The sequence below is a fragment of the Triturus cristatus genome, chromosome 6 (assembly GCF_964204655.1).
Source record: "Triturus cristatus chromosome 6, aTriCri1.1, whole genome shotgun sequence".
Classification (NCBI taxonomy): domain Eukaryota; kingdom Metazoa; phylum Chordata; class Amphibia; order Caudata; family Salamandridae; genus Triturus; species Triturus cristatus.
Genome location: NC_140589.1, coordinates 1,799,437,351 through 1,799,453,492, shown reverse-complemented (window position 1 = coordinate 1,799,453,492; position 16,142 = coordinate 1,799,437,351). Strand labels below are relative to the sequence as shown.

The 16,142-nt window shown below is 51.9% G+C and overlaps 1 protein-coding gene across 2 annotated transcripts in view; it reads right to left on the bottom strand.

Moving 5' to 3' along the window:
- Positions 1 to 359: 359 nt before the first annotated feature.
- The window catches only part of LOC146822031 (clusterin-like), a 416,491-nt gene continuing 400,708 nt past the window's right edge, over positions 360 to 16,142 (bottom strand). For both annotated transcript variants that reach the window (XM_085609414.1, XM_085609415.1), the window contains exon 9: positions 360 to 584. The gene's annotated coding sequence lies outside the window, so the exon portion shown is untranslated. The remainder of the gene's footprint in view (positions 585 to 16,142) is intronic.

The following is a 16,142-nucleotide window of genomic DNA, read 5'->3' as shown; positions in this document are numbered from 1 at the left end:
ATGTAATGATTGTTATTAGCCATTACAACGATTCTCTGTATTACCATTCTCCAAAATTGATAGCCTGTGTTCATTTAGTCCCTGTGTTGATACTTTTGTTGATCTGTAAGAAACCACTCATCAGATATTACACTTCTTGCAGCGGAGGGCATTCCCCAAACACCATAGGTCAGATGTTCGTATTGTATTGCTATGGTGCTTAAGTCAACAATTGTTCCATTTGTTTCTCATCGAGTTATATTCAGGGTCTTTTTTTGCTACTTTGAGGGTATTTGCTCTTACTGCTAATCAGCTATTCTTGTCCTTTTTGGGCACTGAGGCACAAATCACACAAACACCAGCATCAATTTGTTTGCATTTTACTCTTTAATTGTTGCATTTCGTTGGTATTGGTCACTAAATAGTAGTGCTTAAAAGGAATGGATGCAGGTGATGACATTTCAGCAGCTGGAGGTCCAGGCCTGGTTCCATTCTTCCTTGGATCCACTTGATTAGCTGTGTGGTGTTGCCATATTTATTTCTATCTATATGGAGCTGATGGCTAAGGAAAAGCTTCAAAATTCAATATGGCTGATGCTCTACTCCTGTGATGGTAAGGAAAGAAGAATGTGTTACTGGACTATCCTTAAATCCCACTCCCATGTGTCAAATAGAGAATAATCACTTTATGCATCAACTTCTGTCCCCCAGACAGGACCCAGAGTGCAATGAACCCTATCAAGAATATCATTATGCTTATGTAATGGTATACAGTGTTCAACAGTTATGTTGGCTCAACTCTTTATAATGCTCAGTAACTCTTTTCCATAGGGGGTTCAGAGAAGTGTGTAAAGGGAAGCAAGTTTAGAGATGTTCTCCACACAAGGACAGTTGAATCCATGGTATTAACAATAGAAACATTAAAAGTATACTTCCCAAAAGTGAAAAACACATTAAAATGCACCTATTTCTCTTACAGTCTATTGGCAATCCCGTGGAGAACTACACGTTATTAACAGAAGGAGCTCACATATTAACCACATATGCAGCAACTGCAGTTAACGCCTCAATGCCTTTTTGCTTCCAAAGCAATCATGCACAAGTTGAATCCTCGTCAATACTTAAAGTTTGAGCAGAAAGACTGTTGTGCTTAAAAGAATTCAACAATTGTCAGTGAAGAGAAGCAGCAGAGGCCCAAGCCGATACAAACTACCATATTTATCAACAATTCATGCAATACAATGCAGCAAGCCACCCTGTGGTGCTGCTCTGCACTGTGTGAAAGCGAGATGGCAGGAATGTGCCCTATTCAACACTATACTGCACATTCCTGCTCTGTGCTCGCACTGTCGCACACACTGCTGCCTAGTGCCAATGCAGGCACCCTTACACCATGGTGCAAGGGTGCCCATGTCTGGTGTTGTCATCAACTGCATCCTGCCCCTAAAATCCAGTGCTTAATTGAGCTGGCACTCATTTTTGGGGACCAGCACTTAATTTTCCTCATCAGACACTGACCATGAGCCAGAGAGGGAAAAACACTCAAAGGGGAAAGAAGTAGGAAGACAAATACCCTCTGCTGTAGAGGGTGAAAGCAGGGAACTTCACAGGTGAGAGAAAAGGTCAGGGGGTGTCTGATAGTGGATGGAAGAGCCATCAGATTGATTTAAGACTACGCAGCTTTGCTTTTCGGTCCGCCGACCTTTAAAGGCACTAGTTGTAGGTTTTCAAGCAGAACTTAGGGCATCAGCACTCATTCTATTACAACTTAAGCACTGCTAAAAACCAAAATACTGCTACATCAGCTTAAAATAAAATACTTCAGCTCTCTTTGAAGAACTCAAAGGCCATTAATCAATCAATCAGGATTTGTAAAACATGGCTAATAACCTGTGAGGGTATCCAGGTGCTAAGAACACTGCTGCAGGAGAGGGATCAGAATTCCAGCAGAGAGGAAGTGGGAGTTCGTTCCAAGGCTTTGTTGCGAGGTAGGAGAAGGAGCATCCTCCACTGTTGCTCTGGCAGGTGCTAGGGGTGTGAGCGAGGGAGAGGGTAGGGGGAAATTCAGGAGGAGGTTGATTTATGCTGGTCTTTAGGTGTAAAGGGCTTTGAATGTGTGGATCAACATCTTGAACTGACATCTCTTCTGAATGGGAAGCCAGTTGGGCTTCTTGAGGTGGGGCTTATGTGGGTCTGCTTAGGGAGGTTTATTATGAGTCTGGCGGCTGAATTCTGCATGGTCTGCAGTCTCTTCAGGAGGTGAGAACTCAATTCCGTGTTGAGTTTTAGGCAGTGGTCTTTCATCCAGTCAGCAAAGCTTGTCATGCACCTGTGGAAGTTGGCCAGCATGGTGGAGGGGTCCTCTCATAGTAATGTAAATGTAAATTTGATACTTGTATAGCGCACTACTCAACCGCAAGGGTCTCAAGGCGCTTGTACGAATACCGCTGTGGAACCCATCCTGGCTTTCCCTGTGAGGCGTCCACTCCTGGGCACCCCCAAGGTGGAGGCCAGGCATCCTTAGCGTTGTGGGGGCCGTTGTGGAGATTAAGCAAGCTATTGCCCAGAGTTGCAGAGTGGAACTCCATGATTGGAATAGGCACAGAGGCGAGAATTATCAGGTCTGTGGAATTTTTGAGCCCAAGACCCGCCGAGGCGGGGAATTGAACCCTGGTCCCGGACTAGACCTCTGCATCAGGGTCTGCCGCTCTAATCATTGAGCCACACAGTGTTATCGACATAGGATATGATGTTTAGTCCGTATGTTCTGACTACGTTGGCCATGGGGCTGATGTAGGTGTTGAACAGAGTAGGGCTGAGGGATGAACCATGAGGGATGCTAAAGATCATGCTCTTGGATTTCGAGATGAAGGGAGGTAGGCAGATTCTCTGGGTTCTTCCGGTGAGGAAGAGGCCAATCCATTTGAGGGCATCTACTTGGATTCCAATGTGGAGTAGCCTCTTGATAAGGGTGTGGTGTGATACTGTGTCGAAAGCTTCTGAGAAGTAGAGGAGGATCAGGGCAAATGATTTTCCCTGGTAAAGGACAGATCTGCCCAGAAGATTGTTGTTCTCCAGGTGTTCTGTGAGTTGCCGGTTGATGGGACTTTGAGGACTTTGGCGGGAAAGGGCAGCAGAAATATGGTGTGACAGTTCTTGCGTTTGTTGGGCTTGGCTGATGGTTTCTTGATTGGGCTTTAACTTCTGCATGTTTCCATTCTCCAGGGAAGGTGGCTGTGTTGATGGATGCATTGATGGCAGTGAGCACGTTGCTGATCATCTTGCTCCCAAGGTTTAAGATGTGGTGGGGACAGGGATACATGGGTACTCCTGAGTTCTCAGAGTTCATGATGGCTTTGCGGTCTTGTGTGGTGAGCAGGTGGTTGGGTTTTTCATTCGAGGGAGCGAGAAGGCTGAGGATATCAGTAGCGGTGGCTTGGTGTTCAAAGTTTTTGTAGATGTTGGAGATCTTGTCATGGAATAAGTCTGCAAGGGTGTTGCAGAGTTCCTGGGAAGTGGTGATTATATTTTCGGTGGGTGCCCACTAAGGAAAAGCTAAATTTCAATGATAGATAATCATAAACAGATGTTAATGGATGTTGTTTAAAAAAGCTACCAGTGTGGCTGCTTCCAAAAACATTTATTTTGCTCAGGTTTAATTGAAAAATTCTCAGAGGTGATAGAACATGCTGCAAAAAGCTACAGTTATGCTGCAAAAAGACAGTACTTCAGAAAGATATGCAACAGCTGCAAGTACCTTTGGGACCAAGAGACAAATTTAATGATATACTGTAATTTACTCAGAGATTTCAAAGCAAAGCAGAGGGTTAATATAAATTTAAGGTGATCACCATAAAAATGAAAAGTGGCATAGTATTTTGCTCCAATAAATGGATCAATTATGTAAACGAGACAAAGAAACGAGGTGGAGGAAGCAGGGGCTTGCAACAGATTGAGCTTCTCATAGAAAGAATTACCATAAACAAAAATGTCTGTGGCTCATACACATTATTTGCAGTAAGTAGAAGAGATCCTATGAGTTGTGTTATTGTGCCACATAGTATTATGAGTTTCATAAAAGGAAAGAGGTGGATGGTAGCATTTGTCAATCCGAGATGTGAGAAATAATTTGACTAAGGTGAACTCCACATTAAGCACCTACAATGGGCCATTTATTCTGTTGATATTACTTATGGAACAAATTAGTATTCATCTGCTATAGAAATCTGCAAATCTCTTTGATAGTGAAATATCTTTGGATAGCTGAAGTTTGAATTAATGGCTTGGGTAAATTTATGCCTAATTTTCACTCCTGGTTTTACACAACCACAAAGTGAACTACATTAGATGAAAGAGGACTGGCAAGCCAGTTTTTTTTCATCCTGAGCAGAGAATGATACTGTTTCTCTGTTGTATTAAAATGTCTGTGCGCCGGCCACCCGGCCAACAAAAGCATGCAGTCAATTTCTATGTTTATGCCAAGTTTTATATAAATCTTCTCTGTGATTTTGGCTGTAGAAGCAATCCATTTTTGTACGAGAACTAAAATGTGAAATACTCTCTTTTCACTCCCCCACCAATTCATGTATTTTCCCCTAAGGAGAAACACATGAAATTTGGTGTGCTGGGACCTTTGGCCATGCGCAGCCAAGGGGTTGGGTGACCTATTTTATTATATCTTAACCAGCTCTTAACTGATTTTGACCCCAAAACTTTCCTTCTGAACTCCTTCTGTATCAGGTTCAAGGTCTTCTTACCACTGCGAATAATCTCATTACACTAGTACAAAGCTTAACATCAGAAAATATCACATTAAATAGACAGTAACTACTCATCAGGTTTCATCAGATCCTTCCCTTGTTGTTCTTTCTGAGAATACATTTGATGGCAATGCAAGAAAGCAGGGAAAGGTTCTGGATACATGCACTATTCATTTTATTTTGAAGTTATATCTCTTGGCCACCAATAGGTCTATGGTCGGGTTCTTTACCAGTAACACTGCAGGAAGTGCCTTATTTTGGGATACTACTTTGGTATGTCATGTTTGTCTATTACTAGATGACTATAATGACTTTGTGATCGCATTCATACAATTGTTGTATGGTCAAGACAAGATGATTTCAACCCACTAAGAACAGGCAGCCCTGCGGGGGGGGCGTGGCTAGCGAGCCACAATGGCGGACGCGACTCTATAGAGCTCCGCTACCCTGTCCCCGACTTATCCTGTAGTCGGAGATCCTGTGGTGCTGTCCTCGCCACTGAAACCGGCAGCGGGGTGCTGTTATGTTATGTTAGGGTAGCTTATATAGCGCATGGCTACCCCAGCAACGGGGCGTCCCAGCGCTTGCAGACGAGCCAGATATGCAACAATCAAGCCAGGGATGGGGAGAACCACAGAGAACCGGGCCTAAAGAGTGACAAATAGCCAAGTCTTAATTCTCTTTCTGAAAGACAAGTGACTCGTGATAACACGAGCTTCAGGCGGGATTGTGTTCCATAGTTTCGGGGCCAAATATCTGAAGGATCGACCCCCTGCTCTGCTCCTCCGGATCTTCGGTATGCAGGCCAGAGACAGACCTGCAGAACGAAGAGCCCGAGTAGGGACATATAGAGTACTTAAGTTTTGCAAAATTTTGGGACCTGAGGAATAGAGAATTTTATGAATAAGGCAGAGTGCCTTAAATTGAATGCGCTGCTTTACAGGCAGCCAGTGCAGACGATGAAGGATGGGGGAAATGTGACAGTTTTTTGTGCAACGGAGGAGGTGCTGGCGGAGACCCGGAGAGCTGTGGTGCCGAACGACGGGCTGCGGCGCATCGGGGACACCCGCGTTGGAGGCCGGCAAGTGGCGGTGGGCCGCGAGGGCCGCGAGGCTCTCCCGCGGAGTGCTGACTGGAGACAGCCGCGGTGCAGCGGTGGCCGTTGGGAGCTGGCGAGCGGCCCGTGGGGGCGACCTTCCCCCGGTTGCGGCGCCGCGGCGAGGCTGTGGTGGAGGAGGCAGCGGACGTGCTGACACTGCGGGGTTGGAAACGCCGGGAGGCGCCCTGAGAAGAGCCGCCGCTGCTGGGAGCGCCCTGGTGCTGAGGGGCGTGAAGACGGGGCCCAGGAGGTGGCGCACCCAGGTACTGAGACCGGAGGCGGGATCGGCGATCGCGGCCCGCTGGGGCAGCGGGCCTTCCCACGCTGGCGGACTGCCGAAGACTGGCCGCTGAGAGGAGTGAGGAGACGCAGGACCCGAGTGGCGGTGGCCGCGCTGTGCCCTACCCGTGAAAAACGCGCGCCGCGGCCTGGGAACCCTCGAGGGCGCCGTTTGCGGACACCTGAACGACTCCGGACCCCGCCTGTGCACACATGGGTGCGCCTTGAGGCCCTGCTGAAGTTCTTGCCCTGCCCGGACCCCATACGCCGCATTGGAACTCTAGCGCAGACGGACCGCCCGGCGAGCGGCTGCTGGACGGGTGAGGACGGCTGCGGGGGCCTGTGGCTGGTCCCCGCCCACAAGGCCGCAGACAGTGGCGCTGCTCCGGTGGAGCTAATCCGGAGTACACCACCACGGCTACCATTGGGGTCGGCTCAGCCGGTGAGTCTGGGAGAGCTGCGAGATCTTTGCGTGGAGGGAGTGGGGCGGCATACTTCCCGCGGCTGTCCCTGCCCGCCCTGGTGGGGCATTTTGCGCTGTCGAGCGAACGTGAAAGGAGCCCACTCGCGCCGCGACTACCTTTGCCCCGCTAGGTCTGCGAGAGGAACTGTTGGCTGCACTGCGGCGCGAAGTTGGGAGACCGGCGCCGGCGGAGAGGCGAAATTGGCGGAGAGTGAAGGTACGCTTGGAGATCCGCCCTGCAAGGGGGCGTCAGTGTCCTTGCCTGAGGCGACCCTGCCCGGCCGCTGCTGACCGCCCAGGGAGGTGGCTGCCCTCTGTGTGCTGAGACGCGCTGCCTCGCCTGGCTCCCACTGGGTGTGACGCCGCGACTGCAGGCCAAGGGGACTGGACCGTGGTCCATGACCGTAGAAGAGGTGCCGGGGGCACACGAGGGATGGGCCGACTGCTGGCCGCCACTGCGGTCTTCGCTGACGACCTCTGCCGTCTTCGCTGACGACCTCTGCCTGCGGCTGGACGAGTGTGGCAGACCCAGTGCCGACAGCCCAGGTGGGCCTTCCCTGGGGGCGCTGACCGGACGGGTGCCAGCTGCGGTCTAGCGGCAGCTGTCCTGAGGCGGTTGGCAAGAAGACGTCGCGGGTGCGGCTGGTCTTTGGGCGATTGGTGGCGGATGCCCACGTCGCAGCAACTAGTGATGGGCTGCATGCGCGCCAAGCTGCAGCAAGGCCCACAACGGGCACCGACTCCTGACCGTGTCCGCCCTCACGAGGGGATGGAGGAGGGTCCGTCGTCAACCGCGGCGCTGGCGGCCAAGATGGACTCCGTGCTGGCCGCAGTGGAGAAAATAGGGACAACCTTGGAGCAAACTAGGACGTCCCTGGAGAGCCGCATTGATAAAGTCACCTCGGACTTCACGCTCCTTCATGCAGACCACCGCAGGCTGGCAGACACTGTTGCCACCCAGGGGCAGATGTTGTCGGTGATGCAGCTGGTCGCTCGCAGCCACGCAGCTGCCCTACAAGACATGCTGGATCGTATTCACGCCTTAGAAGACAGGGCGGAGGATGCTGAAGGGCGCTCCCGCCGCAATAATGTCCGCGCCGTGGGCCTGCCGGAGGGCGAAGAAGGGCGAAACCCGGAACAATATGTGGAAGACTGGCTGCGGGCGGTCATGCTGCCTTGGAAGCTGTCGACTCACTTCGCGGTGGAAAGAGATCATCATGTGCCTGCTCAGAGGCCGCCGCCGGGTGCCCGGCCGCGCCCATTCCTGTTCAAGCTGCTGAACTATAGAGACAGTGACGCCATCCTCAGAGAGACCCGTAACATGAATGGTCTGTCGGTGAGCGGCAGTCAAGTGATGCTTTTCCCGGACTACACCATGCTGGTGCAGCGCCGCAGAAATAATTACATGGCAGTGAAGCGCCAGCTTCGTGAGCTGGCGCTGCCGTACTCGCTGCTGTTACCTGCTCGGTTGCGTGTGGTCGAAAAAGGAAAGACTCACTACTTTGACTCCCCGGCGGAGGTCTGGGCCTGGCTAGAGGAGAAGGGACTATGGACGGAGAAAATGCGACAGGAGCGTCGGAATGTGCTGCAGGCGGTCACGACACTGGCCAGCCCGAGCCAGATGGACTCATCGGACCAGGAGGGGCGACTTGAGGTGCTGGTGAGTGGGTCAACGTCTCCGACGACATCCCTCTCCGAGGCCTTCGGTGGGCCGGTGGTTACCCCACAGACTGCAGATGGTATCCTTAACTGAGAGATGGCCTGAGGACTACCGCTGGTGCAAGTACCATGAAATTGACTTATGTCCCTGGGGAGGCGGAGGGTGAGTTTGGGCCCTGGAGCTAGTCTGGTGGTCCTCCTGACCTGGGAGGGGGATCGGTTGTGGTCACCGCTGCTCGTTAAGGATGGGTCTCCCTTGAGGGAAACAGTAGATCTGGGTGGCTCCCGGGGGGCACTTGCCTGCGCCTCCCTGGTCGCACCGCTCATCACTGGAAAGCACTTCATAGAGGCACACCACACTTAGATGGCACACAGGGACACCGGTGGCGCCCATTCCTCCGCACGTCACTACCCCCAGGTCACACCCTGACCTAGTTTTCACCCGCGTAGGGTCACATAAGTTTGGACGGACACACTTGTGCGCTTCACCCCAGCCGTTACACACTTGTTATTGTTATGTTACTATTGTTACCTCAGATCACAGCTACCGTCCTACACCGCAGCGCACACTGGCTGCCACTTGCCCCGCGCCCGGTCCCCCCCGACATAACACAGCTGCGCCATGACGCGGGTTAACATTGTTACGTGGAACATACGGGGTATACACACTCCCACGCGGCGGTACTCCGTTTTCGCCTACTTGCAGCGACACTCAGCCGGCATCGCACTATTACAGGAGACACACATGACGCAGCCCGAGTTAGAGAAGTTGCGACGGCGCTGGAGGGGCCAGGTGTATGGCACGGCGTACTCAGCGCAGGCTAGGGGCACCCTCGTGTGGGTCAGAGCGGGCGTCCCCTTTGTCAGCGAGGATGTGTCTGTGGACACTGAGGGTAGGTACACATTAGTACGGGGAACGCTGAACGGCCAGGCTGTATTATTGGCTTCGATCTATGCCCCGAACATTGACCAGATACCCTTCCTCGCGCGTCTGTCGCTAGCGGTAGCGCCGTACGCCGGTATCCCCTGGCTGCTTGGAGGGGACTTTAACTCTGTCTTAGATGTGCACCTGGACAGGTCGTTCCCTCCGCTCCGCGCGACGGCCGCTGCCTCCACGGCCCGTGCGTTGGTTGACTGGCTTTCAGAGTGGGGGGTGCTGGATATCTGGCGTACTCGGTGCCCCACGGATCGAATCTACTCTTATTATTCCTCTACGCATGATCTGCATGTGCGGTTGGATAGGATGGTAGGATCCCCGGCGCTGCTGCCACTGGTGGAGAGCATAGAATATCTGGGGCGCATGCACTCTGACCATAACCCCCTGAGGCTCCGACTTAGCTGGGAGGCGGGTCATCCTCCCATACCCACTTGGCGACTCCAGCCCACGGCGCTGGAGGACCCGGACTTCCGCTCGTCAGTGGAAACCGCGCTCCTCTCCTATTATGAGCTCAATGAGGGCACAGCGAGCGACGCACGGGTGGAATGGGATGCGCTCAAAGTAGTGATTCGCGGTCATTGTTTGGGGACCACATGGAATATGCGGAGGCAGATAGCGGGGTCGCTCACCCGTCTTGAATCCCGGCTGCTTCAGCACGAGCGGGAGGGAGAGGGGGGGGGGGGGTGCACGAGCACAGCAGTTGGCGGACCTGCGCGCCGAACATGCTGAGCTCCTGGAACGCCTGAGGTGTCTGAACTATGCGGCACACACGGCACCCACACATGCATCGGCCGACAGGGCAGGTCGACTGCTTGCCTGGCTCTTGAAGCAGGAGACGACCCGCGCCCCAGTCGCGGCGATACGTACACCAGGGAGAGAGCTCGTGTGCACCCATCGGGACATTCATAGAGTCATGACAGACCATTATGCACAGCTGTACCGTGCGCGAGGACACTGCTCGGGGGAGGATCTCGAGTGGTTTATAGGGCAGGCGCGACTGCCTACGGTCACTGCTGAGCATATGGAGGCTCTCAACTGTCCTCTTACACTGGAAGAGATAGGAGACGCCATCTCCTCAATGGCATCTGGGAAAACTCCGGGCCCCCGTGGGTTGCCCACAGAGTTTTATAAAGCCTACCGTGAGCATCTGGTGCCGCACCTCCTCGGGGTATATAGGGCGGCGGTTGAGGCAGGCGCACTACCTCCCTCGATGAGTGAGGCCTACTTGGTGTCCCTGCCCAAGCCGGACCGGGACCCCACAGACCTGGGCTTCTACCGCCCGCTGGCGCTCCTCAACACTGACTGCAAGATCCTGGCTAAGGTGCTGGCGGAGCGCTTGGCGCCGGTGGTTGCACACTTAGTCCATGCCGACCAGAATGGGTTTGTGCCGAAGCGCAGTACATCCTTGAACCTGAGGAGATTTTGCAGGGTGGCGGCAGACAGTACGCGGTGAGTGGCCCAGGGTAGGCTGCCTAATATTAGACCTGGAAAAGGCTTTTGATTGCCTGGAATGGCGATACCTCTCGGCACTTCTGCTGCGTTTTGACCTTGGCTTGGAGTTTCTGCAGCTGGTGGGCCTCCTTTACAAAGACCCTAAGGTGCGGGTGCGACTGGGGCCGTACATATCCGCCGCCATACCGATCTGCAGGGGAACCCAGCAGGGATGCCCGTTGTCGCCGCTCCTGTTCGCTTTGGCGATGGAGCCCCTGGCAGCAGCTATACGCGAACGGACGGCGGCTGGTATACCCCTGGGGGACACTATACATCAGGTGTCGCTTTATGCCGACGATCTGTTGGTGTATGTGCAGGACGTTGATGACATTCTACCTCAGCTGGCCCACGTCCTGCGAGATTTTGCCGCCCTTTCGGGACTCCGGGTGAACGCCGGCAAATCCTACCTTTACGCGTTCGGCGAGGGGCGGCAAGACCCTGGTTATGTCCTAAACGGCACCAGAGTACAGTGGAGAGGTGACACCTTCCGATACCTGGGACTCCGCATATACCGCCAGCCGGCGGACCTAATTGACGGTAATCTGGGCAGGGCCTTCACGGCCATCAAATCCCAAGTGCGCTTCTGGAATACGCTTCCGCTCACGGTCACGGGCAGAGTGGCGCTGTCCAAAATGGTGGTCCTCCCGCGGCTCCTGTACTATTTCGCTAACCTGCCTTATTACATCCCGGCGGCCTTCTTCGCCAAGCTGTCGCAAACCCTTCGGGACTTCATCTGGGGGAATAGCCGACACAGGATGTCCCTCAGGAAACTCTACCTCCCGACAGACCAGGGAGGGTTGGCGGCACCCTGCTTCGAGCATTACTACTTAGCAGCCCAACTGCAGTGGATAGCGCGCTGGTTGGCGGATAGGGGTCGTGAGGACACTGCTTCTATGGGCCCACCGTATACACTTGAGCTGTTGTTGGTGCTCTTCCACCCGGCCTCCAGGAGTGCAGCCCCAGCCCCTCTCCTCCTTGCGGTGGCGTATCGCTGTTTCCGCAGGAGCCTATTCCTTACTCGGCACGTCCTCCCGTATGCGCCAGCGCTGCCATTGGAAGGTACCCCCAGTGGAGGGGGACCGCTTACTACCCTTGCGCTTACACAGTGGCGAGAGGCGGACATCCAGACCCTAGGAGATCTGTATCGAGACGGACAGCTCCTCTCGTGCGACTTGCTGGTGGAAGAAGGGGGCCTACCGCCCGGACAGTTCCTGGCCTATCACTCCTTAGTACGGACCTTGGGCGCCCGGTGGGGGGATATGGCTGTGGAGCCCGTCCAGCACCTAACTATACAGTACTTGCACGTCCTGGGAAGGGGCTGCCACCTGATTAGGTGGTTCGCGGTATCGTTGCGGACGCACACGGTGATTTCCCTGGAATCGCTTAGGCACAAATGGGATGGGGACCTAGGGAGGCAGTTGACGGACAAAGAATGGGAACACATACTGAAAAGCCCGGTGCGCATCCCCAGAAACATGCGCCTCAGACAGATACAATTATTCGTCGTCCATAGGGCATATCTCACTCCCGCAGTCCTTAATAGTTACTACTGTCACGCACACGCAAAGTGTCCTAGATGCGCTACACCGGGGGCCGACAGCATACATATGCTATGGGGCTGCTGCAAATTACACTCCTACTGGCGCGCAGTTCACGACTCCCTGCACACTATAACGGGGAGGGACATATCCTTCGACTGGGTGGTGTACCTACTGCATCACATTCGTAGGACGAGCACGACTAAGGTGACATCTCGGTTCTTGGATTTAGGGCTCGCGGTTGCCAAGCGCCTCATAACCAGGTGGTGGAAGGCACAGGACCCGCCCCACCCGCGGTCGTGGGGGCGCTCACTCGCTGCATGGGCCGGAGCGGAGGGGACTGCTATTAGGCGGGAGGAGACACTAGGGTTGAGGAAGATGCCCATAGCCGCGCAATGGGAGGAGATGCTTCAGGCGCTCAGACATGCTGAGGTGGGGGATGGGAGGGGTGATCAGGGGGGGGGGAGGCGACGTCAAGCCGGGCAGCGGACAATCCGCCGGAGTGACCCCGTAGGGTTCCACACACAACACGCACCCGCACTGGGTGAGAGGGGACAATGCATCCGGACGTGGGATGGTGGGCTGCAGCTTCGTCACTCAATGCAATCGGGGAGGGGGGACTACACGGGGGGCAGGGATAGCGATAGGCACACTGGAGCTGGTCTACTTTTGAGGTGGTTGCGGTTCTTTCTGTTTGTTTTCTTATCGTTTCTGGACAGTGGCTGCGGATTCGGCTGCGGGACTCATCGAGATATCCTGATGAGCCCACGCGGGGGAAGGCAGGACTGCATATATCAATATTTGAGATTTCTGCCTTATTAGGGGTTCAATGCAGCGGGGCGGAGCTCATCCAGCTACGACCTAATTATGTATCCTTTCAGTGCGCTATGCACTAATGTTCTACCCCGGGAGCTCGTATGCTACTGTACCGAATGTCTGTATTGGTGTTTGGCAAAATAACAAAAACTAATAAAAACAGATAAAAAAAAAAAAAAAGAACAGGCAGCCCTGCGAAATCAACAGGGTGCCTGGAAAAATCCCGAGCACCGCCTGGTAAAGCTGATACCCGGCTGGGAAACGGGGGAACCGGAGATAGAGCGAGCAGAGGGGAAGTACGTGCCCGCACCAGGCAAACAGTCTCCTCTATGTTTAAATCTCAGCGTCAGAAATCTAAGAATAACCAGGATGGTAAAGAGGGTAAACTGCTGCTGGCCAACTCCCCGGGAAAAACTACGGCACCCACAACTTTGCTCATAATGAGCGAGAGGCATAAAGAACCAGAGATGGAAATACAAAGTATTGCATCTGCAGCGGTAGGTCTTAGTAAGGATGGCAATTGTTTGATACAATGTCTACCGGTCGATTAAATGACACCTGCTTGCTCTGATGTCAATTATGATGCTTCTATGACTTTTGTCGAGGGGGAGTCCGGTGGATTCAGTGAGGCCATGGCAATTCAGGAACAATGCAATATGGGTAATGTAGTTTTTGTTAATACTGCCCAGAATGACTTGCCCGGAACATTAAAACAAAATGTTAACGCCAAGGCTATACAGCATCTTATCCAGCCTATTCCTGGCCAACTAGATTTAGAGCTGGGTGCCTCCTGTGCCAGAATAGATGGAGATTCCGGGGAATTTTTCTTTTCAATGTCTGATCCATCTTTCTCCTCGGGGGGATGAGAGCCCTGGGGGGGGATGGTGGGAAGACGAGAGCGATCTTAGTGGTCCCAGCCCGGATTTTGATGAGGGGGAGCTTACCTCTCAAATGGGGGAACAGTTCGAAAGAAAAAATTGGACTCTTATGCCCTGGATAAAATCTCTGACCAAGGTGGATCAATGGTCTGGGACTACTCCTTCACTCCGAATCTGAGCGAAAGCAGAAAGGCAGTAGTAGGAGATTTAAACCAAACCCAAGCTCAAAACCAAAACAGGTCTGAAGAAGTAACTCTTGCCACTATTTATCAAAGTATCTTAGCTCATAGGGAGGCAACTCGGGCCAAGAGCGCACGTATCCAGGGAGGCTATCGAAAAGTGCAGAACGCAATTCGAAGGGTGGCCAAAACATGTTCAGACATTGCTACAAGAATGGGAGAAGCAGAAACGAGAATCTCTGTAGTAGAGGATGAACTAGTAGCACAAAAGGCTCGTACTCAGTCTCTGGAAGCACAAAGGGCAGACACAATTCGGAAACTAATGGATTTGGAGATTCGGGAAAGAAGAAATAGTTTACGAATATTGGGTATTCCGGAAGGCAAGGAAGGTAAAGACACTTATCAGTTCGTTGTGGATTTGTTCAACGAAGCATTCCCGGATTTGAAACAATGGGATTGGAAAATCGAGGTCCAGAGAGCCCACCGTTTCCCTTTCAATCAACATAAGAAGAACAGCCAAGCAGTAGAAAAACCACGAGCCATTTTGATCTGCCTCAACAATTTCTTGGCTCGAGAAGCCCTATATGATCTTGCACGGCCAGATAGGAAACGGAAGGGAAAAGGGCGCGAATTTTTTGTAAGACCTGATTACTGTCAAGGAACAGTAGAGAAGAGATGGCAGCTCCGTCAATTAATTCCATGCTTTCAAGAGAAAGGGGCTCAAGTGTTTTTGTTAAACCCAGCAAAGCTTAAGGTGGTCGTTAATCGAGTCGCAAAATTCTTTACATCCGAAGTACAGGCAAAAGAATTTCTGCTTACATTGAAGGGAAGTTAGATTATAGCTATGGTCAGTTGCATTGATGCAGGGATGGGTTATTATTTGCTCTTTTTTTTCTTGCTTCTTTCTTCTGTTTGACTAACGGGAGGGGGGCTACTTGGGGGAGTGAGAGGGGGTGTAGCTTGCTTTCCATCACTAAGGGCCCACGGTCCTTGTGCCTCATGTGGTGGGTGGAAAGGGAGGGTCTGGTTGGGGGGGGTGGGGGAGGGGCTTTGTTTTTGCGTTTGACAAATTTTTTATGAAGGAAGTATGGATTGGGGCAGTTGAAATATATTTTTTTGAAATGGATAAAGCTTTTTTTCCTCTGTGTGATATGGATTGTAGAGACCTTTGATTATAAGGATGACGAGTAGGCTACAAATCTGCTCAGTTAACATTTGTGGTCTTAATGATAGGAGAAAACGTGGATGTTGGCAAAACAACTACGGTTTATGCGTATTGATGTGCTATGCCTCCAGGAGACACACATACAATGGAATAATCGTAGATGACTGGGGGACCTTGGCTTTGAGACTCAAGAAGTCTCTATTTAAAATTGGGCGGCCGTCGCTAAAGTGGTCTACCACATGCTGTGTTTTTAACCTGGTGCAGACTCACAGTCCGGAATAAAAGTGACCAGTTTTTGTGAGTCTAGTCCAATTTTAAATAGAGACTTCTTGAGTCTCATTGTTTTCACAGGGTTTCTATCTTTTTCACTTTCTTTTCTACTGGACACATCACTTTTTCTTTGAGAAAGTTATTGATGATGATACAAACGTGGGCAAGCTGGTGAGAACCTACCAGTAGCTCGTCTGGTGGTGCGCATGTGAGATACTTTCTCTTTCCTCTACACATTTTTTAGCACATATACACTTGAAACCGGGGTTATGTGTTGATATGAGTGTACTGATTGACCACTTCTCTCTTTTTATTTCCTTTAGCTGTTTTAAAATCAGTGGGCACATAGGATTTAGCCATATTATGCTATAAGACAGCTGGCTGAGGATTTATGTAAGAATATCTTCCCTTACTTTAATCCTATATATATACATAAAAAATTGAGAAAGTGCCTGCATGTGCCAGATCTTTGTTTTATGAATAGATTTTGAGTGGAGGTTGTTCTGGCATACTATTGCCCTCTATAGCTCCTTATTGAAAGCATTGAGTTGGATGGCTGCAAGACTTTCAGAAATACAGTTACCTGAATAGGACCATATTAAAAGGACTAAGGACTGACACGGAAGTCT